Raw genomic sequence first — 27,398 nt, forward strand, 5'->3', positions numbered from 1 at the left:
AGTTATTTGAGTTTCTTTGATCTCTTATATGCATGATTTCTTATAGCCTCGTATTTCTTCTCCGATATTTGGGTTTTGTTTGGCCAACTTGATCTATTTATCTTGCAATGGGAAGAGGTGCTTTGTAGTGGGTTAGATCTTACGGTGCTTGATCCCAGTGACAGAAGGAGAACCGACACATATGTATCGTTGCTACTAAGGATAAAACGATGGGGTCTATCTCTACATAGATAAATCTTGTCTACATCATGTCATCATTCTTATTGCATTACTCCGTTTCTCCATGAACTTAATACACTAGATGCATGCTGGATAGCGGTCAATGTGTGGAGTAATAGTAGTGGATGCAGGCAGGAGTCGGTCTACTAATCTTGGACGTGATGCCTATGTAATGATCATTGCCTGGATATCATCATGATTATCTGGAGTTCTATCAATTGCCCAACAGTAATTTGTTTACCCACTGTTTGCTATTTTTCTCGAGAGAAGCCACTAGTGAAATCTACGGCCCCCGGGTCTCTTTCTCATATTATTTGCCTTTGCGATCTACTTTTGCTTTGCCTTTATTTTCAGATCTATTAAACCAAAAATACAAAAATACCTTGCTGCATTTTATTCTTATTTATTTTATTTGGCATTCGATCTATCAATCTACTACAATTTTACTCACGTCTGTTTGCCTATCTTGGGGCGCCGCTACCCGAAAGGGATTGACAACCCCTTTTACACGTCGGGTTGCGAGTGCTTGTTATTTGTGTGCAGGTGATGTTTATGTTGTGTTGCTTGGTTCTCCTACTGGTTCGGTAACCTTGGTTTCATCACTGAGGGAAATACCTATACCGCTGTTGTGCTGCATCATCCCTTCCTCTTTGGGGAAATACCGACGCAGCTTCAAGCCGCATCAAGGCAACATAGAATAACAGGAGTGTCGTGCTGAAATTTGAAACTGTTCAGGGTTCATTTGGCCATTGTATATATTAATTAAGTTTTCTAGGCATTCAATGTAGTCGATAATTCAAATTTGAACTACAAGCACATGCTCCAGTGAAGCAAAATTGGTGGGAAATCATACATGTGTCATTGGGTGCATGTTTAGATCTGATTTAAGGAATGGGAATGAATTAAAAACTTCTCGTCATCCTGAAACATTGAGAATCTTGGTTTTTAAATCCCAGTAAATCAAAAACTCACCCTTTGGCATGGTTTCATGACATGGCACATATATGCCCTGTTAAAAAAATCGTCTAGTTTGAGACAAGGCGCACACATTAATAGCAAACCAAGTGCTTTTTGCAACAAACAGCTGACACGTTAATATCGCAAACGGTTGAATTATATGAACCATGTCAAAGTTTAACCATGCTCAGTGGCGTGCGTGCAGCTGTTTGATTAGACGGGACGAACGCGAGAATTCTGCCGTGCAGGCTCGACGGGACGCGTGCGAGCAGTCCGCCGCACAGGATCGACGGGATGCATGCATCCATCCACCTCGCAGGCTCGACGGGACACGTGTGAGCAGCAAGGCCGCCCATGCTCACAAGGAAGCGAGCTCTTTGACCTCCATTCACCAGCCGCCGCCCGCCTCGCTCACAACTTCTCCATTAATGGGTTAATTAAAGCACCTAGACAGAGGGTGTTTGCTTGTGATCCCATGGCAGCATTTGCTTTCTTCGTGTTTTCAACTCATATTCCGGCCTAATTTAAATTGCCACATAGGGCAACGGATAATACAACGACAAATAAAATGGCATCGGATAATACGACAACAAATTTACAATGGCGCAGATAATAATTGTCTTACATATTCCAAATAATTTGTAATGCCACATGCGGCAAAGCCCGGAAGCTAGCTATGTGCCCCAATATCAAATTGAGATATACCTAAAAAGCTTTTATGTTGGGTTGCCCGCTTCGTTCAAGCAAGTTTTAGATTCTATTTTTGAAGAGGGTTTTCTTGAAGGGGATCCCATAGATACATATGAAAAGATGATGTCAGGACCCCGATCCTAAGCCACATCGATCTAGCATGTAACACATCATATCACTTTGCGGCCTCACGCACGATATTCCCACGAGTGTCGCCTTACCTGGCCCGGGACCGTTTGCGCCTTTTGGCTCACGTATATGATACTGTCGCTAGCATCCATATGACAGAGAACCCAGGCCGACATGACTAGTCGTGAACCCAAAGTGGCACTAACTTACGGGGAAAGTCATACATGAACCAACATCGAACGTGTCGGTCATCAGCGTGTGAAACCGGGCTGTAGCAACTGGGCTAACAGGACTCCGGGAACCCGGGCTGTAGCAGGACTCCGGAAGTCACCGCGTGACATTTCCTCGAAGGGACAGACACAGGAATGAAGTGGACCACATGCCGGCCAGTCTAAGTGTTCCGGAGTAGTAGCCACTGGGCTAGCAGGACTCCGGTAAACCGGGCTGTAGCAGACTACCATGGCTCAGTGGAAGCACTAGACTACATTTCCCCATAAGAGAGGCTACCAAGGATAGACAACTAGGTTGTCGGATCCCACACATACCAAGCATTTCAATCATACACACAATATGCTCGATATGTGCAAATACAACATGGCATCACAACATGACTCTACAACTCAAGAATTTATTCAATAGGCTCCGGGGAGCGAGATATTACAAACATGGTTCTCATGACCCAACATTCAGAGCATACAAGTCAAAGCACATGCGGAAGCTTAACATGTCTGAGTACAGACATCTACAAATGAAAAAGGCTGAGAAGCCTGACTATCTACCAGATCCTGCCGAGGGCACAAGATCGTAGCTGAGGTAACAAGCTAAATGTCGAAGTCCACGCGGAACTACTAGCGAGACTGAAAGCTCTCTACAAAAACATAAATTAAGCAAACGTGAGTACAAATGTACCCAGCAAGACTTACATCAGAACTAGCTACATATCACTACAAAAAAATACACTTCCGTGATGATACGTGTTTGTCACAGTAGGTCACGTTTTCTGTCATGCATGTACATCCATGACAAATTTATGAAAAAATCAAGATAGTCATACCTGTGCTGTCGTAGAAGTGTTCCATGACATTACCAAAATTATCATCACAGAAGTGTCCACTTCCATGACGATAAATCGTGTGTCACAGAAGTTCTTTCGTCAAGGGTGACCGACACGTGGCATCCACCGTAACGGAACGCCGTTAAGCTATCGGGTCCGGTTTTGGATCCGATAACCCGTTAACAGCCCCGACCAATGGGGATTTTCCACGTGTAAAATCATCATTGGCTAGAGGAAACATGTGTCGGCTCACCGTTGGGACAGATGTCATCCACTCATTGGACCCAAATCGCCTATGATACATCGACACATGGCACGGCCCAACAGTGGCCCATACAGTTTAAATGGGCCGGCTCAACTAAAGGCCCACAAGATTTTGCGGACCATAATGGGACGGCCCAGCTAAAGGCCCACAAGATTTTGCGGGCCATAATGGGCCGGCCTAGGTAAAGGCCCACAAGATTTTTGCGCGCCATAATGGGCCGGCCCAGGTGAAGGCCCACAAGATTTTTGTGAACCATAATGGGCCGGCCCAGCTAAAGGCCCATGAGATTTCGCCGGCATTAATGGGCCGGCCCAGCTTTAGGCCCACAAGATTTTGAGGACCCTAGTAGGTCGGCCCATTAACTGGTTGCCATGTTTTGGGCCAAATGCCGGCCCATATTTGATCCGGTCCATTAATGGCCTGCCACGTTCCGGGCCTAATAATGGCCCATATGAGATCCGGCCCGTTAAAAGCCTACCATGTTCTGGGCCAAATTACGGCCCAGATCAGTTCCAGCCCTTTAAGAGGCTTTGGGCTAAATTATGGCCCATATCAGATTCGGCCCGTCAACTGGACGCTATGCTTTTGGGCCCATTTTCTAAAGGCCCATTTAGTAATTCGGCCTGATATTAGTTTTGGCCTATTAAGGGCCCGTTTAATATTTCGGCCCTATATTAATTCCGGCCTGTTAAAAGCCCGTCATATAGTTGGGCCTAACTACGGCACAGTTTGCATCCGGCCTGCTCGCAGCCAATAATCTGATTGGGCCAAACAAGGACCGAGACAATTTTGGCCTGTTATAAGCCCATGATTTGATTGGCACATTCATGGGCCGGGGTCTATTTCGGCCTGCTGCCGACCCGTGAGCTATTCGACATGTTTCAGGCCCAACCTACTTTTCAGCCTCCTAAAGGCCCATTGAGTTTTCTTCGGAAAATAGAGCCGGCGGTTTACTCGGCCTATTAAAGGCCCAAATCTACTAGTGGGCCAGTTTACATTTAGGCATGTTAACGGACCAAGATGACGGGGCCCATGATGTGGATCATACATGGTGATTTGCATGACGGCCCGATTATGTACCGTAATTTTACGGTTTGGCCAGTTTACTGCGAAGACAGGATATATATACAGTAAAATAACTGCAGCATCGTGAATAAGAAAAAAACCTAGACTATACAATAAAGAAATTACGGCATATTACATCCATTGGGCATCAAAGTTCTCCACTATGATAATAAAGCACAAGCAGACAGCAGATTACATACACTGGGCATCAAAGATCGCCACCAGTGCAACTAAACACGCCGACAAAATAATATACAAAACCGACAGCCCTTCAATAGAGTTCAAGAAAGGATAGCCCTGCTCGGGAGCTGCAGCGCAAGCAGCTGAGCAAGCTGGTGAGACTGCACTTGTTTGACACTTATATCCTCCTCACTCTGAAAGATAAACAAGTAGACAGATGACAGGTTTTGCACATACAAGTATCAGTGCTGACAATTCATCACATATCTTACCGACGAATAAAGTGACACAGTTTAAAATAGCATTAACACAATATGGTATTGTTCAGGTCAAGACATGGCAGGAAATGACATTGTGAAGGAGTTGGCAGCTTCACGACACCACTGGATTACAGATCAAGAACTCATAAGTATCAATGGTTAGTGTGCTGTCAATTTATCCCATTTCAGATTGGCAAAATAAGATCACTTGCTCTGTATAGTTTAATTTACATGGTATGAAGAAGGAACTTGGTTGTACAACTGAAAACATAAATTGAGAAGGACAAACTTTTGTTTATGAACTGGAGTACATAATAAACTTTAAACATGCAATTTGATGCAAACACCAAAAATAAACAGCTGTTGCAGTCATGCCTAACCAAATATACACAACAAAGTTTGAAGTCTTGAGAAGGACAAACTTACATTATTGGTGAAGGCAGGCTCTATAAAGCCCTTGTACATGCTGATGGGGGGGGCAATTCAAGAAGTTTACCACAGAATCTTCTTCGTAAGCATTGCCTTTATTCTACATTTTGTTAAGAGTAAATATAGATGTGACAATATAAGAAAAAATGGAGAATATTTAAGATAAGATGAAGAGTGATGCTACATAACCAAGTAGCTATAAATGTAAGTACAGCGATACAGGCAAAAGGTACAGCCAAGAGCAATGCAGGGCTAAACTTCTTTAGTACCATCGGTGTTATCCAACCTTATGGTAAGAGTAAATATAGATCTTATGTGTAGAAAATGGAGGGCAAAGGAAAATAAGCTGCAGAGTGATGGTACATGAACAACTACCTGTCAATATAAGTACACTGATAAAGGACAGCAGGTACTTACAAGAACAATGCAGAGCTAAAACAATTCATTGGCATTGGATATATTCTACACTAATGTAACCATTCATACAGATCAGATAATTTGGAGCGAACAATCGATAAGCAAGCTATCATGCATACTGCTGTCACATAATGAACCAGGTATGTATGCAAGTACAGTGATACAGGACAACAGGTACTAACAAGAGCAAAGCAGCGGACAGCATATTTGCGATATCCTGTCGTTCTTTTCAAACCGGAATTCTTTTTCTAGCAGATTTCTTGCAAAAAAGATCCATAAGGCACATGCGGAAAAGTAGAAGTTCAAATTGTCATGCGATATCATAGATAGTACCTCATCCTCGGAACGAGACCAGTGCATAACAAGGTTTTTCCATTCAATGTCTTCTAAATTTAGCACAGGAGACTCATACGTCTCCAACGTATCTATAATTTTTTATTGCTCCATGCTATATTATCTTCTGTTTTGGACATTATTGGGCTTTATTATTCACTTTTATATTATTTTTGGGACTAACCTATTAACCGGAGGCCCAGCCCAGAATTGTTGTTTTTTTGCCTATTTTAGAGTTTCGCATAAAAAGAATATCAAACGGAGTCCAAACGGAATGAAACCTTCGGGAACGTGATTTTTGGAACGCACATGATCCAGGAGACTTGGACCCTAAGTCAAGGAAGCTTCAAGGAAGCCACGAGGTAGGGGGCGCGCCTACCCCCCAGGCGCGCCCTCCACCCTCGTGGGCCCCACATTGCTCCACGGACGTACTCCTTCCTCCTATATATACCTACGTACCCCCAAACGATCAGATACGGAGCCAAAAACCTAATTCCACCGCCGCAACCTTTCGTACCCACGAGATCCCATCTTGGGGCCTGTTTCGGAGCTCCACCGGAGGGGGCATCGATCACGGAGGGCTTCTACATCAACACCATAGCCCCTCCGATGAAGTGTGAGTAGTTTACCTCAGACCTTCGGGTCCATAGTTATTAGCTAGATGGCTTCTTCCCTCTTTTTGGATCTCAATACAATGTTCTCCCCCTCTCTCGTGGAGATCTATTCGATGTAATCTTCTTTTGCGGTGTGTTTGTTGAGACCGATGAATTGTGGGTTTATGATCAAGTTTATCTATTAACAATATTTGAATCTTCTGAATTCTTTTATGTATGATTGGTTATCTTTGCAAGTCTCTTCGAATTATCAGTTTGGTTTGGCCTACTAGATTGATCTTTCTTGCAATGGGAGAAGTGCTTAGCTTTGGGTTCAATCTTGCGGTTTCCTTTCCCAGTGATAGTAGGGGTAGCAAGGCACGTATTGTATTGTTGCCATCGAGGATAACAAGATTGATTTTTTTATCATATTGCATGAATTTATCCCTCTACATCATGTCATCTTGCTTAAGGCATTACTCTGTTCTTATGAACTTAATACTCTAGATGCATGCTGGATAGCGGTCGATGTGTGGAGTAATAGTAGTAGATGCAGGCAGGAGTTGGTCTACTTGTCTCGGACGTGATGCCTATATACATGATCATACCTAGATATTCTCATAACTATGCTCAATTCTGTCAATTGCTCAACAGTAATTTGTTCAACCACCGTAAAATACTTATGCTCTTGAGAGAAGCCACTAGTGAAACCTATGGCCCCCGGGTCTATCTTCATCATATTAATCTTCCAACACTTCGTTATTTCCGTTGCTTTTTACTTTGCTTTTATTTTACTTTGCATCTTTATCATAAAAAATACCAAAAATATTATCCTATCATATCGATCAGATCTCACTCTCGTAAGTGACCGTGTAGGGATTGACAACCCCTTATCGCGTTGGTTGCGAGGATTTATTTGTTTTGTGTAGGTGCGAGGGACTCACGCGTAGCCTCCTACTGCATTGATACCTTGGTTCTCAAAAATTGATGGAAATACTTACGCTACTTTGCTGCATCACCCTTTCCTCTTCAAGGGAAAACCAACGCACTGCTTAAGAGGTAGCAGAGACTTCACTAGAAATTCGTTTATAGACTTGCCATCAAAGTGTGATTTCCTCAGGTAACACCAATCCTGCTGCAATGCTTCCTTGAAAAGCGCAAGCAAGCTTTGCTCGTCATGACTATCCAGATTGACCCTCGCCTACTTACAACAATGTAATGTAAATCATTGATGTGTTCAATCAGCAGAAAACATGAAAATAGTCACCATGAATAATAACACTTACACGTAAGTGGGACAGGAAGATGTGAAAATGGTGTTTGTCTTCACTATAATCTTCCAATGATGGGAATATATGGACATAGTCCCTAACAACATTGAAAGCATTGTCTTTTAAACTGGGAATAACTGGAATGGGGTTCCAATCTGCAGGAATTGGCCGTCTATGCAGTTGGGATAGGTCTTCGGCCGGTGGACTTGCTGTACTTTTTGCTGGAGTGGGATTTTTCTGTGGTACGGCTGGTGCTATGGCAACTGAAATCGGCATACCTTTTGCTGGAGTGCAGGTCCTGTGTGGTGGGGCTAATGAAGTATGGGTACAGTCTGCTGGAGTCGGTCCTACGTTTTGTGTCACTAGTTGTACAACCAATATAAGTGGGGTGATGTCTGATTTCTCCGGCACAACCACGTTTTTCAAGGACTTTGCTGGTGCTCCTTCAGGTTCGGCAATCACCCTCTTCCTTTTTTATGTCTGATGCACAAGAACAACATTTGAGTGGAAAAACATGGTATGATGACAGATGGAATATGTATTGATAATGGATGGGCATGGCATGTCGACATGTATGATGAGTAAACTAAGCAGATGGCGGTGTAACAAAGTAGAAGAAATGCAAGACAACATATGCAAGATATGCGCAATCAATAAAACCTTGCCAAATTAGAGCAGACACCTTGATGGCTGAACATGACAGGCCATCTTCCTTCGACTCCTCGAGGTTAGAATAGTCATTAGGATCATATTCTGAACAAGAATCTACAGGTGGGGAGCGTATGTGTTTCATTGCATCCAGAATGGCACTCAATGCCTTGGTGCCAATTTTGTAAGTCATTGCAGTGTTCCACAATATTCTTCTGATGCGCGGATTCTGATATTCACTGTAATTACGTATAATATCTGAGAACCATGAAAACATAAATAGTTGTGAGATTATCTTTGTAATGCAGAGGATATTCTAATATAGGGGCGCCCCTGTAAACACTTGTGTGCTATCACTGGATTCTGATGAGAGAGCTCATGTGTGCTGTAATATGGTGCATGCATTTATATAATCTGGCACAAGTACACACAAAAATAGGCTCCAGAAGTAAGGATAGTTGGCAGATGATAGGTTCAAAATATACTGTATAGAGAGTTTATTGCCAAACCATGATAACAAGAGCACACATCAACTAGGAAGATCATAGTGTACATAAAAGGGGTACACCATAACCACGATATATAAATCGGGAAAGTGGCTGGCTTGAAAATACGGTGTTGTATTGCCGCTAGTAAATGAAAGCCTATCGATCAAGTACATGCCAGCTCTATCAGCTGTTGACTGCAGATGTCCCTGCTCCCCTTCCTGACAAGGAACATACTATACGTACTAAGTACAGAATAACAAAAGAGGAACATGTTAAAGAACAGAAGAGGAAGCATATTCTTGAGGTTCCGCTTAATTGCATACAATGTTGGTTGCCCACTCATGAGAACCACAGCGCCCAAAGAAATGCAATTCCATGTTGTCTCTCTATATGTGGCAATTTTGAATAAGAGTCATTAGGATCATATTCTGAACAAGAGTCAACAGGAGGGGAGCGTATGAGTTTCATTGCATGCAGAATGGCACTTAATGCCTTGGTGCCAATTTTGTAAGTCATTGCGGTGTTTAGCTTCAAGAGTGGACTGCTGCTAGTGCGACACAAAGCAGCTACACAGATCATAGTGTAGATATAACTGGAAAACCATAAGCATCAGAGTAAAATCAGCAAAGTGGAACTTCCTGGAATATATGTGCTAGTATTGCCGGTACGGCTAGAAAGGCTTCGGATACCAGCTCTCTTCAACTGAAGGTGCGGTACTGTTAATATCAGTGTAACTCTCAAAGGCGACATAGCTCCCCGCATTTTCTTGCTATTCTTACAGGATTCAAGTGGGTAGGCCACTACAAATCCTATTCCCATGTTTACAAAATCCTACGAATCAAAGAGGCCCGACGAGTTCAAAGTGTCCATACCAACCGACCGTATAGACCTCTACACTGCAAATGTCCCTGCTCATATTCACTACAAGGAACATACTATGCTACTATCATACTCCCTCCGTTCCAAAATATAAGTCTTGGTAGAGATTTCCACTATGGATCACATACAGATGTATCCAGATACATTTTAGAGTGTAGATTCACTCATTTTGCTCCATATGTAGTACATCATGGAATCTATACAAAGACTTGTATTTAGGAACGGAGAGTACTTATTAAAGAAGAACGGAAGAGGAACATGGTAAAGAAGAGCAAGCATATTTTGGATAATAAAATGTTCGTTGCGCAGTGCCCACACATGATGAACCAGAGCGCATTAAGAAAGCAACTCCCTGTTGTCTCTCTATATGTGGTGCACGTGCTTTTTTGAAAGTAAAGTAGGAACATTAGCTGACCAATTAAATGTTATATGTTTTAGTAATATCAGCATCATATCAGATTAGTACTTGAGCAACAAGTTTGGAATTATGAGTGGCACATTGTTTAGCTTGATGGATTCAGGAGTAGTGCTAAGCAAGTACGATGATGGTACTGAATATAAAGGCATGTCTGCATTTGGGTCAGGCGACCATTTCAGGCGATTGGATGAAGATCCTACGTCTCCTAACCCTTCTTCTTCCTCGTCTCTGATTCTTCCCATACAGAACACCGCACGGGCCGCCGGCCGGACCATCGGCCCCCACCGCCTGTGTTCCTCCGCCACCCCCACCCCCCACCCCTGCCCCCACCCGCGTCGAGTTTTCTTCGTTCGACGAGGCCCCCCCACCGCCCCAACAACCAAAGTCCCCACCCGAGCCCCTTCGTTCGCACCGGCGAACTCCGGCGAGCTCTGGAAAATCGACTGACCCAATTTTGAAATTTAGTCTACTGTGATTTAACTAGTGTGGAATATAAAAGGGGAAAACCATAAGCATTGGGAGTATAGTGTTGAGCGTGCCATGGCGGATCTGAAGGTGCAAACCGGACAAAGGCAACTTCGCAACCAATGTTTGCTCTCAACTAGCAAGTAAGTGATGGACAAGAAATCAGAGTAAAGGAGTGGCGATCTATTTTCTTGTTGCGATAAATAAGTTGAGCAGATACGAAAGAGTACCACCTCTGGTGCGGCGCCGTGTATACATCTGCTGAGAATTTGACGGTGCTGCGGTAGCAATGGCTGTCGGCGGCGTGGAAGCAGATCTAGGAGGGTAGACGGTGGCGGTGGGGCGCGGTGGACGAGACGGTCGTAGGAGCGGCGCCGGCAAGGTGGACGAAGGCGGGGATGAAGCTAGAGGACGGGATGCAAGGATCCCGGTCCGAAGCCGTGGATGAGAGAGGTCGATCTCTTGTAATGGACGGCGGCGTCGGGGTATCAGCTCCGGCATGGTGGAGGAGGACGGCGGTGGATGGGGTGGTGGACGGAGGAGGCTGGGGTGGAGAGGGTGTTTTGGCGCCCACGGAGTATGAATGGGGAAATGGAGGTGGAGAGGAAGGGGGAACCATGTCTTCAGGGCACGCTTGTCTCAAATGCGAGGAAATTTACAAACTTAGCCCCCATTTCAAATTTCCTACATCACGGCAATATTAGTCGGTTGGGGATAGGACGGTAATCTCACATACACCGAATATTTGCCGACGAGAGTTTGTTTTTGGCGCCCACCGTGTATGAATCGGGGAGGGAGTCGATTTCGGCCGAGGACACACAGTGTTTTGGCGCCCACCGTGTATGAATCCGGGTGAGAGGCGGTTATGTCACGTTCGAGTGAAATTACAAACCTACCCCTATCGAAACCTATAGAAATCGAGCAGATAGGCTTTGCGTGGTAGGGATAGGCAGTAGTAATTTCCATCTCGCGGATTTTGGTTTCGGGCGGTTACTGCGACTTTCCCCGCTTCGTTCAAATTTTGCAGAGTGCACGTTTACCGTGCCAACTCAATTCGAATCCCGTTTGTATTCTATTTTTTGGGTGGGATCCATTTTCGATTGGAATAAAATTCTATATACATCATTATATATATATATACTTTCAAAAGCACAACACCCTTTATACATAAATATGGTTTACAAATGGCATGATCTCAGATTCATAAGGTTGTATCCATCAATTTGGATTTTCAAATATTTGAAACCACTTTATGTTGAAATCCAATGTATGCATTCCTTGCTAACTGTCTCCAATTAATGTGTGTTTCATGCGGGGGTTTTTTCTTCTCAAACATGTATAATGTGTTTCACACACGCAAGATATAGTGTATCCCGTTTAGACATTAATTGCATATAAACCATGCATTGTTTCTAAATAAAGAATCTATGGATCACCAATATTAATAAACTATATAACATTACACGTGTCCCGAAATTCAAATGAATATGCATGTTTGATACACCAATTTGCATTATGATATTATCGATGTCGTGATCTCCAGTTTAAATATTTGAATCCCATTTAATCCGGATATTCGTCTCATATAACTATCACTCATGCTTATATAGGACTATCTCTCTAGACCTATACGCGTTCATCGTCTCTCGGGTATCTCTCATGCTACCTGTATGTCGACAATGATCTTTTATCTTCGTAACACACTGACGGTACTCTCTCGCTCGACCTTCATCACTCTATCTCTCTCTAAGTATATCTCGCTCCCTGCTATGTGTCTCTAACTATGATTCTCCATGTGGAATCTCTTTCTCTCACACAAACACAAAACTTTGTCTTCCGGGGTCTCATTTTTCTCTACTATTCCCCTGTGTGCAACTCGCACACCCCTAATACAGAGATGTCTTTCGCTCCTTAGGTATGAGAACCTACGACTCTTCCTCTTAAATATCTCTTTCTCACACACAAACACAAACTCTGTCTCCAAGGGTCTCATATTTCTCCACTGTTCTCTTGCATGTCGCTCACACACACTGTCTCTCCCTAGAGATATATTGCATTCCCTCATATGTTTCTCTAGCTATCACTCTCGTTTTGAAATATCTTTCTCTCTCGCAGACACAAAACTCCGTCTCTCGGGATCTCATTTCTCTCCGATATTTGTTTGTATGTGAGTCACATGCACCCTTTGTTCATCTCTCTCACACCCACTCCCATAACTCAGCCTTCTGATCCACTCGACTCCTATCTCTAATGCACACTAGCTAGCATCTTTATCTTTCTATCTATCTGTTTCTCCATGAACCTTCTTTCATTTATAGGTTGATCTCTTTTGCACAATCGTTGTACCTCACTCCCTCTGCTCGCCATAGATGCATGCTCCAGCCCACGCCACTATCTCTTAAAGACAAAAACACATGCTCAATTGCCGGGCCTTCTTCCCTGCATTCTCGCATGCATGCATATTGTCATACCGATCCGTCTCTCCCATGTCGTTGATCTTAGCTTATGACTTATGTCTTCTTTCTTTTATCTCGATCATGCGCGCGCGCACACAAACATCCCACGTATACATGCATACCTCTCACACATGCACGTTGAAGGTCTCTATGTCTCCATACGTAGTTAATTACCCTCAACCCTAACGCCACATCGAATCGTTCTCTTCTTGTGTGCACATAACTTCCGCCTGGATGGGTAAAACACACACTCACACTTAACAATCTCCTTGTAGCTACCCCCCTCTCACTCTTCCGCTATATCCCCGAAACCAATAAGACCATCCCTTCATTTAATTCCCGCCTACATGCACCATCGATATATAGTAGTCTTCCTTGGTGTCTCTCGAACAAACACGTTCTCTCGATGTCGACTACTCTCACGTGCACACACCTTGTCTTCCCTCTCTACGGGCATTTTCTCTCTCGCACCCCATCGTTGGTGGCCTCTGCCATACACATCACCTCTCTATGATGAAGCCATGCACACTTAAATTACATTCGTCACCGAAGACCCCGCGACACACACACACACACACACAAACAAACAAACAAACAAACAAACAAACACACGCACGAACCCACCCACCCACCCCCCCCACACACACAGTAAGACTCCATCACACACACACACGCACACACACACTGAGACTCCATCTCTCTCTCCCCCCCCCACACACACACTGAGACTCCATCTCACACACACATGCTCTAGGCGGAGCATTTGTTCCTACCACCCTTCATCCACCCTTACCCGTATGATAAACAATCACCTTAATTTAACTTGTATAACATGGAAAAATTCCACTTTACTTTAGTAGTTAGCAAACTTATCATTTGTACCCTTATAAAAAACCGAGTTGGCGATGATGGTGTGCCTGCCATCTTGTAATATAGACCGTCTGCTCTATATCTGACGGATAGAAAGCAAACTATGATAATTTTACAAAATATGGCCGCACCTCTCTCCACATCCTTATCTCCCACACCTCATTGCTGAGCAATTAAAAAAGAAAGTCTCCAGAACAATCAAGCATGGTGGCCGCTGCCGCCTGCCAGCGCCGTCCATCCCCATGCCTCCGCCCATTCCGACCACCAGTCACCACCACACTCCACTCCTCCTCACCTTATCTCTCATCTTTCATTTTTTTCGATGACATACTTGAGATACCAATTTTCCGATAAAATTCTCGAAATATCAGTAGTTTTTACACATGGGATTACTCCTGCATGGGTAAATCACAACATGTGTTTTGTAAAAAAATGCATATTGATGTTCCGTGCAATGCACGAGCATCTTGCTTGTAATTATATAACACAAATCACGAGCCGGAAGTGACATTTTTTTACACAACCACATTAACATGGCCACGTAAATCACTAGCTAAAGTAAATACCATTATACTTATATCCCGATGCAAAAGGTTGAGTACATGTCCGAAGAATAGAGTCATACACACGCACTCTGTCTCTCAGAATCACACACACACACACCAGTTACGTGATGCCCACTTAAGCAGACACGTATGTTACAATTTGTGCACCCGTGGGTACACGTGATGCTGCGCATTTATTTAAGCCGGAGGGCGAACCCAAACAGTAGCTGCATTAATTCCCCTCCCACCGCCTCTTCTCTGGTCGCCGTCCCCCGGTATCCATGGCCCAGACGAAGGTAACAACATACGCCATACTCCCGCTGGAGCGGCTGTTTAATCTGGAAAATTTAGTGGTCATGCATGCATCTTTTTGTGCTAGCACTCCTATATAAGGGTTGACCAGTCGCTTCCCGCGGACGTGCGCGGGCGGTGGAAGAGGAAGGAGAAGGGAAGCGGGCTGTGGAGTAACGTTTTTACCACAATTTCTTAGGAAACTGAGTGCAATAATTGAGTAGTTTTGCAAACTACCAGTACTACACATGAAACGGTTCAAAACCTATACTTCCTTGCCAGTGCGCGCTTCCCGCGTGAAACGGTCAGCGTCGCCCTGGAGCGTCAGTGCCGCATTAATGCCCGGCCAGAGCAGAGGCGACCTCTCACTGGCGCCGGCTTTGAAGCGGCGCGACAGCCGAGAGAGCGCCGCTTCCCGGTGCACCGACTGCTCTGCGTCGAGGCTGGCCATGGACCGGGGTGATGCCCCCCTTCCGTTCCGCACTCTAATCTGGTGCATGACACATATTTCGTCGACTCGGATGCTGCTGGCTGTCCCACATGTCGGCGAAGTAGTACGTAGTAGTAAGAAGAAGCAAAGAATCATGTGGTATACTAGAGATTCCAACAAGTGACTAGACTACACCGCGTGCAGTATCTCAAATCTCAAATCTCAAATCTCCCTTCCAGTTTATAGGGCTCAAATCTCAAATCTCATCAACCAAGGCATTTTGCGATTGGAGGAATGTATCTCGTACTTTACAAAACTACCCTAATTAAACTCATGCATTAATTACGTAGTTTTCTCGTTTTCCTCTCCGCCTTGGTCGCGGTGCACAATATGACTAGTCGCTCTATCTACATGCGGGACATCAAAGCATCCGGGCCCGCATGCCATCCACCAAATCACAGCGAGGTGCTACAGTCGAAACTCACCGGTCACCCCGGTGTGGCCGTCATGACCCGTCATAGCACAAAACCCACACCTTTACCAGCAGTGGTAAAGTGGCCTCAAAGTTGGACTCGACGAAACAACCATCATTTCACTGGAACGCTCGTTGAAGCCCTTTCTCCCCTTTCTTCAAGAAAACCTCACTCCAGGGTACTCACTTCTGCCATTTTTCTTCTGTACCGCCGAAGGAAAGGTGGGCGAATCAGTGATGCTGCTATATTTTCATTCCAAGAATCTTCTTTTTGCAAAGCACCGACCGATTCTCACAGCCTATTCTTTTCCCGTTTTCATTATGATTGTGGTTTCCTTTCGATTGCTTTTTGTTTGTCAGTTCATTGATGGATCCTGGAGCACTAGGCAAAGAGTTGCTGGCAGACAACCCACTGGAGACAGCGATCTCCAGGAAGCGAGCACCGACCAACGAGTTGACCATGTTGGCGGGCCAACCCATGGAGACGAAGAACTCCAAGAAACAAGCACTGGACAAAGAGTTGACGACGTTGGCGGACGAACTCCTCAAAGAAAGTTGGAAGAACAGCAAGGGCCCCACCGTGCCTACCCCAGAAACTCTGATGGCCACCTTTGCGCGGCTCAAGGCCGAGTTTGAGGAGATAGTCGCCGTTGAGAAGAAGTATTCCCCTGGCAAGGTGATGGCCCCCATCGAGGACGAGGAGATGGCCCCCGGAGGGATGGGATCCCCCGGTGAGCTGCACAAGGAAAAAAAATGAAAGTTGTGGTTTTTGATTATTTGCAATGTGCTTGCTAATATGTTAGGGTTGTGCAGGTGCCGGTGGACGTCCTTGATGATTCCGATGTCACGGCCCATCCTGTGGACAACGGCCCAGAGATCGTTTTCGATGTCGCGGTCCGTCCTGTTGGCATCGCCCCGGAGATCGATTCCGATGCCGCTGTCCATCCTGTGGACATCGCCCCCGAGATCGATTCCGATGTCGTGGTCAGTCCTGTGGACATCGCCCCAGAGATCGATTCCCATGCCGCTGTCCATGCTGTGGTCATTGCCCGAGAGATCGATGACAAGAAATAGTTGGTTGCGCTAATCCTTCAGGGTAGTTTGCATTGCCCTGTGTTTAATTACCAGAATGATGCGTGTTATCAAACCATCTTAGGGCTAGTGCACTGTCTTGTGCGGGCGGTACTTGCTAGTACTTTTGTTTGATAGTGAATCATGCGAACCCTCTCTGAGTTATGGAAATAGATGTATCCTCACCAGCTTTTGATGTAATATATGGCATGCTTAGATGTAAGTTTGAACTATTTATCATATCAGCAGGGCTTATTTGATGATTCTTGGTGTTAGTAGGCTAGCTACTGTGCGAGCTATAGTACTTGCAAAACACTCACCGAAGAGAAATGTTGGGGCTGATGAGCTCGTGGTACGCTTATACTGATCCGTCGTCGATCAGCCAATAGCCCAAGCTCCTAAAATTGTAGGCTTAGCAATCGATCAGACAATAGTCGACACAGATACATTCATGCCTCATTTGGTTCATAGGTTAGGAAAATCGTAGCAAAAGTACAGAGACGTACAACACAAAATCATAGCATTACAGAGACATCCCTCCGTTTCAAAATGGATGAGTCAACTTTGTACTACTAACTTTGAAACGGAGGGAGTACAGATCCTAGGCGGGCTAGTTTGGCCTAGTGGGTTTTAGTGATATGACGTGGTACAGTGCCGTCCAGTCTTCGCGTGTGGTAGCAGTACTGCGGGTAGAGTAAGTTTTCTTGAAGAAGCGGAATTCAACGAAGTCATGATGGTTCCTTTGTCCGACTAACTTACAGTGGGAAAGGTTGAGCCTGCTGTCGGTGTCAAAACCGGGGGATCTCGGGTAGGGGGTCCCGAACTATGCGTCTAAGGCGGATGGTAACAGGAGGCGGGGGACATGATGTTTACCCAGGTTCGGGCCCTCTCGATGGAGGTAATACCCTACTTCCTGCTTGATTGATCTTGATGAAATGAGTATTAGAAGAGTTGATCTACCACGAGATCGTAGAGGCTAAACCCTAGAAGCTAGCCTATGGTATGATTGTTGTTGTCCTACGGACTAAACCCACCGGTTTATATAGACACCGGAGGGGGCTAGGGTTACACAGAGTCGGTTACAAGGGAGGAGATCTACATATCCGTATTGCCAAGCTTGCCTTCCACGCCAAGGAGAATCCCATCCGGACACGGGATGAAGTCTTCAATCTTGTATCTTCATAGTCCAACAGTCCGGCTAAAGTATATAGTCCGGCTGTCCGAGGACCCCCTAATCCAGGACTCCCTCAGTAGCCCCTGAACCAGGCTTCAATGATGATGAGTCCGGCGCGCAGATTGTCTTCGGCATTGCAAGGCGGGTTCTTCCTCTGAATATTCCATAGAAGATTTTGAACACAAGGATAGTGTCCGGCTCTGCAAAACAAATTCCACACACCACCGTAGAGAGAATAATATTCCCACAGATCTAATCTGCTGACATATTCGGAAGCATGACATCATACCATGGCCCGGTCATTATTTGAACAGTTTTTCTCAACCAGCTACTGCACACATTGCGAGGCGGTTTCCTTGGCACGTCTTGTCGAAGCAGAGATCGTGTCCCCTTATCACGGGATTCTCATTAATATGGGTGTGGGTAACCCAACCGTGCCATCAATTTACGACGCTTGGGGAATAAGCGAATTTACCAGGTAGGTGGGGAGGCGTATAGTTTCTTCCGCCCTTATAAAGGGACAGGGATTCCTCTTTTTACCCACGCCCTCTTCCCCCTTGCTCATCCATTCTTGCGCACTCGAGCTCCAGCACCCAAGTTCGCATTTCCTCCTCAACCCACTCCAAGCATGTCTGGAGCGGGAGGCAAGTGGATGGTCTCCTCCGTTACGGAGGAGAACATCACAAAGCTACGGGGAGCAGGATATCTGGCCGCGGATATCGCACACTGGCTGCCAGATGCGGGGCAGATCGTCCCTACTCCAGAACCCCATGAGAGGGTGGTTTTTCTTACCCACTTCGTCCGCGGACTGGGATTTCCCCTCCACCCATTTGTCCGCGGGCTCATGTTCTATTACAGGCTGGATTTTCACGATCTGGCCCCCAATTTCATCCTCAACATCTCGGCGTTTATCGTCGTGTGCGAGGCCTTCCTCCGCATCAAGCCCCACCTCGGCCTGTGGCTGAAGACCTTCAACGTTAAACCGAAGGTGGTGGTCGGCCAGCAAGCGGAGTGCGGAGGCGCCATGGTGGGCAAAATGCCCACTGTCACCTGGCTCGAAGGCTCCTATGTGGAGACCATAAAGGGGTGGCAATCAGGGTGGTTCTACATCACCGAGCCGCGCGACACCAACTGGGTGGCGGCCCCCAAATTTCGACCCGAAATCCCCATGCGGCTCACCTCCTGGAAAGAGAAGGGCCTATCCTGGGGTTCATCGGTGGAGTTGACCGGACTCCAGAAATGTATCAGAAACATGATGAGCAAGAAAGTCAAGCTCGTCAACATGGTCCAGGTCATGCTCTTCCGCCGGATCCTCCCGTGTCAACGACGTGCATTCAATATGTGGGAGTTTGACCCGGCCGAGCACCAAACGATGTGAGAGCTCTTCGACACGACGCACAAGGACGTCTGGAAGGTGCTGTTCAAGGGCGCCGAGGTACCCCCTCCCCTTACCGAGGACCGTGGACTCAGCGCAAAGCGCCCTGCCAATCCGGTAAGTCTTTTATATCTCATAAGATGTTCATTTTCCCCGGTTTAACCATGCGCCGGATCTAAGCCTCCACGTCCTTTAACAGGACTAGGTAGCGACAGCGGAGCAGATCGATTGTCCAGCCCCCTTTCCGAAGATCCAGCAGACGCTCTCCTAACGGAGATGCTGGTTCCGACGCCTTATGAGGTGCCGGCGAAGAAGGCCAAGAAGAAGGCCACGGGGACCAGGAAGGGTCTCCGGCGCAAGGTTATATCGGACTCATCGTCCGAAAACACCAAGGCGCACTCCTCCCACGAAAACGAGGAGGAGGAAGAGGAAAGTTCTCCCCCCCCCCAGCCGGGGGGACAAGAAAAGGAAGGCCGCCCCATCTGGGGAGGCTGAAGGGTCCAAGAAGGGAAGGACTCTCCTTCCGGACTGCTCCACGACGGCCGCCTATAGCGACGACGAGTGGTTGCCCAGGGATAAGCCCCTGGCGAAGTCATAAGTATCCGGATACCATAATAATTCTTGGTACGTCTTATTGTACTGTTTCTTATCACGCTGCGCGTGATTATGCAGCCCCTCCCGAGCCCACATCGACGTATCTTCGTTGGATGATTCTTTGGGCCCGTCGGACCTGAACAACGATTCACTTCCGACCGCCTCGTCCCCTCCCCCTACGGACAACGTCGAGGTGTTGTCTCAAAGGGAACCAAACCAAGGGGAGGTAGTCCAGGAGGCGCCTCAAGGCGACATTTCGGACACTAGGCGCAAGGGGAGCAAGACTCCAATGGGCTCCGATGACGGGGGCAGCAAATTCGGCCCCCAGCCGAATACTGCGCCGGAACCTCCAGTGGTTCCGGACTCTGTCAGGCGACCCCTCGCTAAGAGGCGCAAGCCGCCCGTGCCGATGGCCTCTGTTCATCCAGAGGCGTCGGACAACTTGCTGGAAGTGCTTCGCGGCGCTTCCTTTGACGAAGAGCACCGCACTATCATGAGTGCGGCGGTCCAGTAGGTTCAGTCAGCCAAAAGCGGACTGACTGAAGCCTGTGCCAGCCTCCTAACAGGCTTTGAGGTAAGTAACCAGGTTATAAGAGAATATTACCGCATAGACAGTAGCCCCTGATGCTCTGTTTGGTGTTCGCGAAGAAAGGCCGAATAGAGGATCAAATAATGACCGCAGGAGTCTAATCAGAATATGTCTATGTGCATATGCAGGCTTCACTGCTAGCCGTTGCCGCACGTACTGCGGAGGTCGCTGCGCTGAAGCAGGAGCTTGAGCGGTCCAAGGAAGAGCTCGGCCTTACCAAGAGGCAGCTTGAAGAGAACAAAGGTAAGTCATACCCCGTCTGTACATTATAAAGATTTGGTTTTAGAATAATAGGATCATCATGAATTTTGCTAGGGGCCACGACCGAAGTGGTGACCCTGCAGAAGGCGCTATCCGAGGCCGAAGACAAAGAGGCCAAGGAGCGCATCGAGCGAGAAAAGCAAGAAGCCTGGGTGGGCGAGGTGCAGCAAGAGCTCCAGGCTCTCGCCAAAAAACACGAGTCCTTGGAGCTTGACTCTAAGACGCGAGAGTTCGAGCTTGCGAAGGCCCTCGAAAGCGCACAACATGCCAAGGCCGAAGCCCAAAAGGCCCTCCGGGAAATTGAGGCGGTTAAGAAGATAGCGGCGGGTAAGGCTTTCATTATGCAAAGCAAGCATGTGAAGGAAACTTTCTTTTTACTTACCCGAGTTCGGAGCTCTCCAGGAGCGTTCGCGGATCTACCCCGCAGTGTGTCGGATGCCGCGGAGTTCTACTGGGCTGAGGAGGGGAGCTCGACGGAGAAGTTGTTCTGGCCTCAGTATACTGGGACCGAACACCCAATGCCCTTGAGCGACCAGTTGAAGCAACTGGTCGAGCTTCACAAGGCGGCCGAACAGGCCATCAAGGGTCTTATAGTCCGGATGTAGCCTGGCGAGCCCCTGCCCGATAGTTACTTTGGTCTGGTGAGGCGGCTTGTGAATGCCTGCCCACGGCTTGAAGTCATAAAGCGGTCCGTCTGCATCGAGGGTGCGCGCAGGGCTTTTGCCCGGGCGAAGGTGCACTGGGCGAAGCTGGACGCCGTAAAGCTGGTGAAGGAGGGGCCACCAGAAGGCAAGGAGCATCGCCACCCCGAAATGTATTATGACAGTGTCCTGAAGGGTGCTCGCCTTGTGGCGGAGGAATGTGCTAAGGATGTAATATTCTAATGAATGTACTCATGTGATCATGTAATGTGAAACTAGTTCATTTGCACTATGCAACGCGTGTTAATTTAAAATATTACCTTCTGTGCGACCATTTATAAAATCTGAGAGTTGGCCAGTCGTCGGCTTCTGCCCCCATGTAACTAGTACTGGGGTGTTCGGGATAAACCTGAGCACTCTTTACCCCAATTTTGGGTCCTTCGAGGGAGGTGTTCAGCACAGCGAACCAGGCAATCGGACTATAAAGCTTTATCACTCTCACTTAGCCATAGAAGTCTACAATTTTAAATTTTGGCGAAGCCCCTAGTATTCGGAAGGCCGAATTTGGGGCGCTATATACGCCTAAGTCGGGCAAGGCCGACTCCTCGCCCGAAGCGGAAAAAGTCTTTAAGGACTTGAGACCTCTCGAACAGTGACCAGCTCTTGCCTCATCATGACAGTCAGTTTTCGGCTTTCTCTACTGAGGTGCTCGTCCGGAAGAACCGGGACACAATCGCAGTAGTTCTCACAGCGCTACCTTAGCCGATATTGCGGAACATAAGGTACCAAAACATGGGAGCCGGGCAAACCCAACTATTGACCCAAGACATGATTCGGAGCTGATGCATATAATGCTATAAGTTCGGGGTGCCGCACTGTCGAAAGTGTTCGGACTTCTCACGCCGTGTTATGGGGTATACTGAAGCCCCTGGCGTACTGGTCGTACCGGAATGTACGGGTGCAATCTGTCATAAATAAGCAGACAAGAAAAAAAAGGGTAATGCAATAATAGACTGACGCTATGCATTGTTATTAAATAATACGTCGAAGCGTACGGATACAAGTAGTGCAATAAGCAAAAAATAGGACTATTTGACATGTCCTATCCAAGGGCAAGCTGCGTATGGGTATTTAAAATAGGTATTTCGATCGTTATCAGAGACCACCTGGGGATTCCCTTGTACGTCAGAGCTTCTTGCTTCCTTGGTATTTCCTTCCCGTAATGCATCCAGCAATCAGACTGCCAAAAAGGGCTTCCAGAGAGTAAGGTCCTGAAAGAGAGAAAATGATGAAAGTATACAGCCCCTCGGGCGGTTGAGCCGCATTGTGGGACGTGCCGTAGCGGTGCCTCCGCCCATGCCCATGGTATCTTGAGTGCATAGTTATGTACACGTGGCACGAATTTCGCCACTTGACTGGGACTAGGACGGAGGCCGAATTGCTAGTCGAGCTCCAAATGTGCCTGCCGATCCGCCAGCGGGGTACTCCAGACTTGCTTGAAGGTGTCCGGGGTCTTTTTCGCCGAATTGCCAGTTTGCCTAATAAGGCTGCTTTGCGCTTCTGCTGCGAGGGCCGCAGTGTGCTCCTCCGTGTGGAGCGAGCGCTCTGTGTTTCCATTAACTGTTATAACCCCGCGCGGTCCTGGCATTTTGAGTTTGAGGTATGCGTAATGTGGTACCGCATTGAATCTGGCAAATGCGATTCGTCCGAGCAGTGCGTGATAGCCGCTGCGAAAGGGGACGATATAGAAGATTAACTCCTCGCTTCGAAAGTTGTTCGGTGACCCGAAAACCACTTCTAGTATGATTGAGCCCATGCAATAGGCCTCTACACCTGGGATTACACCTTTAAAGGTGGTTTTGGTGGGTTTGATCCTCGAGGGGCTATGCCCATTTTGCGCACTGTATCCTGATAGAGCAGGTTCAGGCTGCTGCCACCGTCCATAAGGACTCGAATGAGGTGGAATCCGTCAATGATGGGTTCAAGGACCAATGCAGCAGATCCGCCATGACGGATACTAGTGGGGTGGTCCCTGCGATCGAAGGTGATCGGACAAGAGGACCACGTGTTGAACTTTGGGGCAACTGGCTCCATCGCATAGACGTCCCTTAGTGCACGCTTCCGTTCCCTCTTGGGAATGTGGGTTGCGTATGTCATGTTCACCGTTTTCACTTGTGGAGGGAATCTCTTCTGTCCTCCTGTGTTCGGCGGCTGAGGCTCCTCCTCGTCGTCGCTATGCAGCCCCTTGTCCTTGTTTTCGGCATTCAACTTGCCCGCCTGCTTGAACACCCAGCATTCTCTGTTGATGTGATTGGCTGGCTTATCGGGGGTGCCGTGAATTTGACACGAGCGATCGAGTATGCGGTCCAAACTGGACGGGTCCGGATTGCTTCTTTTGAATGGCTTTTTCCACTGACCGAATTTAGAGCCACTGAATTCGGCATTGACTGCCGTGTCTTTGGCGTTATCGCCGTTGTTGCGGCGCTTGTGTCTGTTACGACGTGGTCTGCCGTTAGCATCTTTGGCATCAGAAGTGCCAGGATTCCTTGATGTGTTGTTGCTTTGAGCCAGCCAGCTATCCTTGCCCGCGCAAAAGCGGGTCATGAGTGTCGTGAGGGCTGCCATAGACTTCAGCTTCTCCTGGCCGAGGTGCCGGGCGAGCCACTCGTCACGGATGTTATGCTTAAATGCCGCTAAGGCCTCTGCATCCGGACAGTCGACAATTTGGTTTTTCTTAGTTAGGAACCGGGTCCAGAATTTCCTGGCCGATTCCCCTGGCTGCTGAGTTATATGGCTCAAGTCATCAGCATCCGGTGGTCGCACATAAGTGCCCTAGAAGTTGTCAAGGAATGCATCTTCCAAATCTTCCCAACTGCCAATGGAGTCTGCTGGCAAGCTATTCAGCCAATGCCGAGCTGGTCCTTTGAGTTTTAGTGGGAGGTACTTGATGGCATGTAGATCATCACCGCGAGCCATGTGGATGTGGAGGAGGAAATCCTCGATCCATACCGCGGGGTCTGTTGTACCATTGTATGATTCGATGTTTACGGGTTTAAAACCCTCTCGAATTCGTGATCCATTACTTCATTAGTGAAGCATAGGGGGTGTGCGGCGCCTCTGTGCCGGGCTATATCACGACGCAATTCATACGAGTCTTGTCTGTTGTATTCGGCCCGGCCGGATTTGCTTTTGGTGTATCCGGTGTGATGATCATCGTCCCGCGTTGGGGCGCGCCCCCGTGATCCGTAGATCGATCTTGCATGTTTTGCTTTGTTTTCCAATACGTCTCGCAAGTCCCGTGTGTTGCCCCGGGCCTTGGTATTTTTGTTTGAATGGCGGCGGGGTGCGGTCTGGACTTCGGGCTGATATGTCTCTCTGTCTCGGCCACGAGGTGGCCGATCAGCCGCATCATACGCTGGTGATGTGGATTTCAATGCTTCCTCCTCGAGTTGGGGTAGCAACCTGCGCTTTGGGTAACTCTTGGTTGAGCGTTCGAGTTCATATTCCTCGGCCGCAAGGACTTCAGTCCATCTGTCCGCTAGCAGATCCTGATCAGCTCGAAGCTGTTGTTGCTTTTTCTTCAGGTTGTTTGCTGTTGCTATAAGCCAGCGCTTGAAGCGCCCCTGTTCGACGGGATCCTCAGGCACGATAAATTCTTCGTCGCCGAGGCTCACCTCGTCTTCGGAGAGAGGCATGTAATTGTCATCCTCCGATTCTCCGTCTGATGCCTGTTCCAGAGGGCTAGCTTGTTCATCCTCCCGCTCTAGGTCTGGCTGGAGGGGATTGTCGTCGTCCTCGGCACTATCCGGAGCGGTATTGTCTCTCATGCCGGTATCGCTGCTTTTACTATGGCGGGACTTAGAGCGGCGCCGCTGACGTCGGTGCTTGGATTGCTTCTTGGAGGGATTATCCTCCGCTGTCTTATCGTCGTCGCCCTCTTTGGGGGTATCCACCATGTATATGTCATATGATGAGGTGGCAGTCCAGCGCCCTGTGGGCGGTGGTTCTTGTTCGTCTCCTGCATCGTCGTCCATACCGTCGATGTCTTCGGAGCCGAAGTCGAGCATGTCGGTTAAATCATCGACAATGGCTACTAGGTGGGTGGTGGGTGGGGAGCGAATTTCTTCGTCGTCCGCATCCCATTCTAGTCGGACATAGTTCGGCCAAGGGTCTCCTGACAGAGAGAGAGACCTCAACGAGTTTAGCACGTCGCCAAAGGGCGAGTGCTGGAAGATATCCGCGGAGGTAAACTCCATGATCGGTGCCCAATCGGATTCGATAGGCACGGGCGCAGGTGGTTCGGAGCCCATGGCCGGGGACGAATCCAATGGTTCGGCAACACGGGTCTCGTAGGAGGTGAAGTCAGTATTCGGCTCTATCGCCACTGAGTGTGCGGCCTCCGTGGCGGGGTCCATCCACCCGTCCTCAGATGGCGCGATTTATTCCGGATTGAGGGCCGGAGTGGTTGTAGGTGTGATCTCCCGAACACTGTCCGACAGTAGAGTTAAGTCATGCTCGTCGTGATTGTGCGGCGCACCTGACATGGGCTCGAATCCGTCGAAGATCAAGTCTCCGTGGATGTCGGTAGTATAGTTCAAGTTTCCAAACCTGACCTGATGGCCAGGGGCATAGCTCTCGATCTGCTCCAGATGGCCAAGCGAGTTGGCCCGCAGTCCGAAGCCGCCGAATACGAAGATTTGTCCGGGGAGCAAAACCTCACCCTGGATCGCATCGTTGCTGATGATCGAAGGAGCCATCAAGCCTTACAGTGACGGCACAGTGGAACTCTCAATGAAAGCACCAATGTCGGTGTCAAAACCGGCGGATCTCGGGTAGGGGGTCCCGAACTGTGCGTCTAAGGCGGATGGTAACAGGAGGCGGGGGACACGATGTTTACCCAGGTTCGGGCCCTCTCGATGGAGGTAATACCCTACTTCCTGCTTGATTGATCTTGATGATATGAGTATTACAAGAGTTGATCTACCACGAGATTGTAGAGGCTAAACCCTAGAAGCTAGCCTATGGTATGATTGTTGTTGTCCTACGGACTAAACCCTCCAGTTTATATAGACACCGGAGGGGGCTAGGGTTACATAGAGTCGGTTACAAGGGAGGAGATCTACATATCCGTATTGCCAAGCTTGCCTTCCACGCCAAGGAGAATCCCATCCGGACACGAGATGAAGTCTTCAATCTTGTATCTTCATAGTCCAACAGTCCGGCTAAAGTATATAGTCCGGCTGTCCGAGGACCCCCTAATCCAGGACTCCCTCACATGCACTACGACCGGGGTGGACCAGGATAATTTTGTGCATGGCAGGTGGACCAGGATGGTCGATGTCCCACATGTCGACGAATGAAAGTATTCTTTCCGATATAGTGGACGAGCAACGAGTATTCATTGTTTATTTTTGATGAAACCTATTGTCTCCACGGTTACGACGGAGGAATGTGAAACACGGCAGCCCAGTGAACTTGGCATGTGCACCACTCCCTCCTTCCTCATGTAATACTACCATAGTGTTGACTATAAGGTTACAACTTTTTCTCACTTTCTCTCTATCTATTTCCTCTCAAATGTTTTTTACCTTTCTTTTTTTAGACACAATTTTTTATGCCTCTTTTTTAGAATTAGTTTTTTTATACCTAGGAGCACGTGTAGAGACAAGCTCCTGCAGATCCCACACCTTGACTTTGTCAATGCCTCTCTCTCCTCCACATAAGCGGGCTTGTCGAGAAGACAAGAGATGATCTCTTAGCACAATATGTTTCACCATGTTTTTAGGAATAACTAGTTTTTGAAGATAAGGCTAAGTGATGATCCATTGTACACGTGTTTTTTTGTCATCTCTAAATTACATGCAAGACT

Source organism: Triticum aestivum, chromosome 3D, assembly GCF_018294505.1.
Source record: "Triticum aestivum cultivar Chinese Spring chromosome 3D, IWGSC CS RefSeq v2.1, whole genome shotgun sequence".
NCBI lineage: Eukaryota > Viridiplantae > Streptophyta > Magnoliopsida > Poales > Poaceae > Triticum > Triticum aestivum.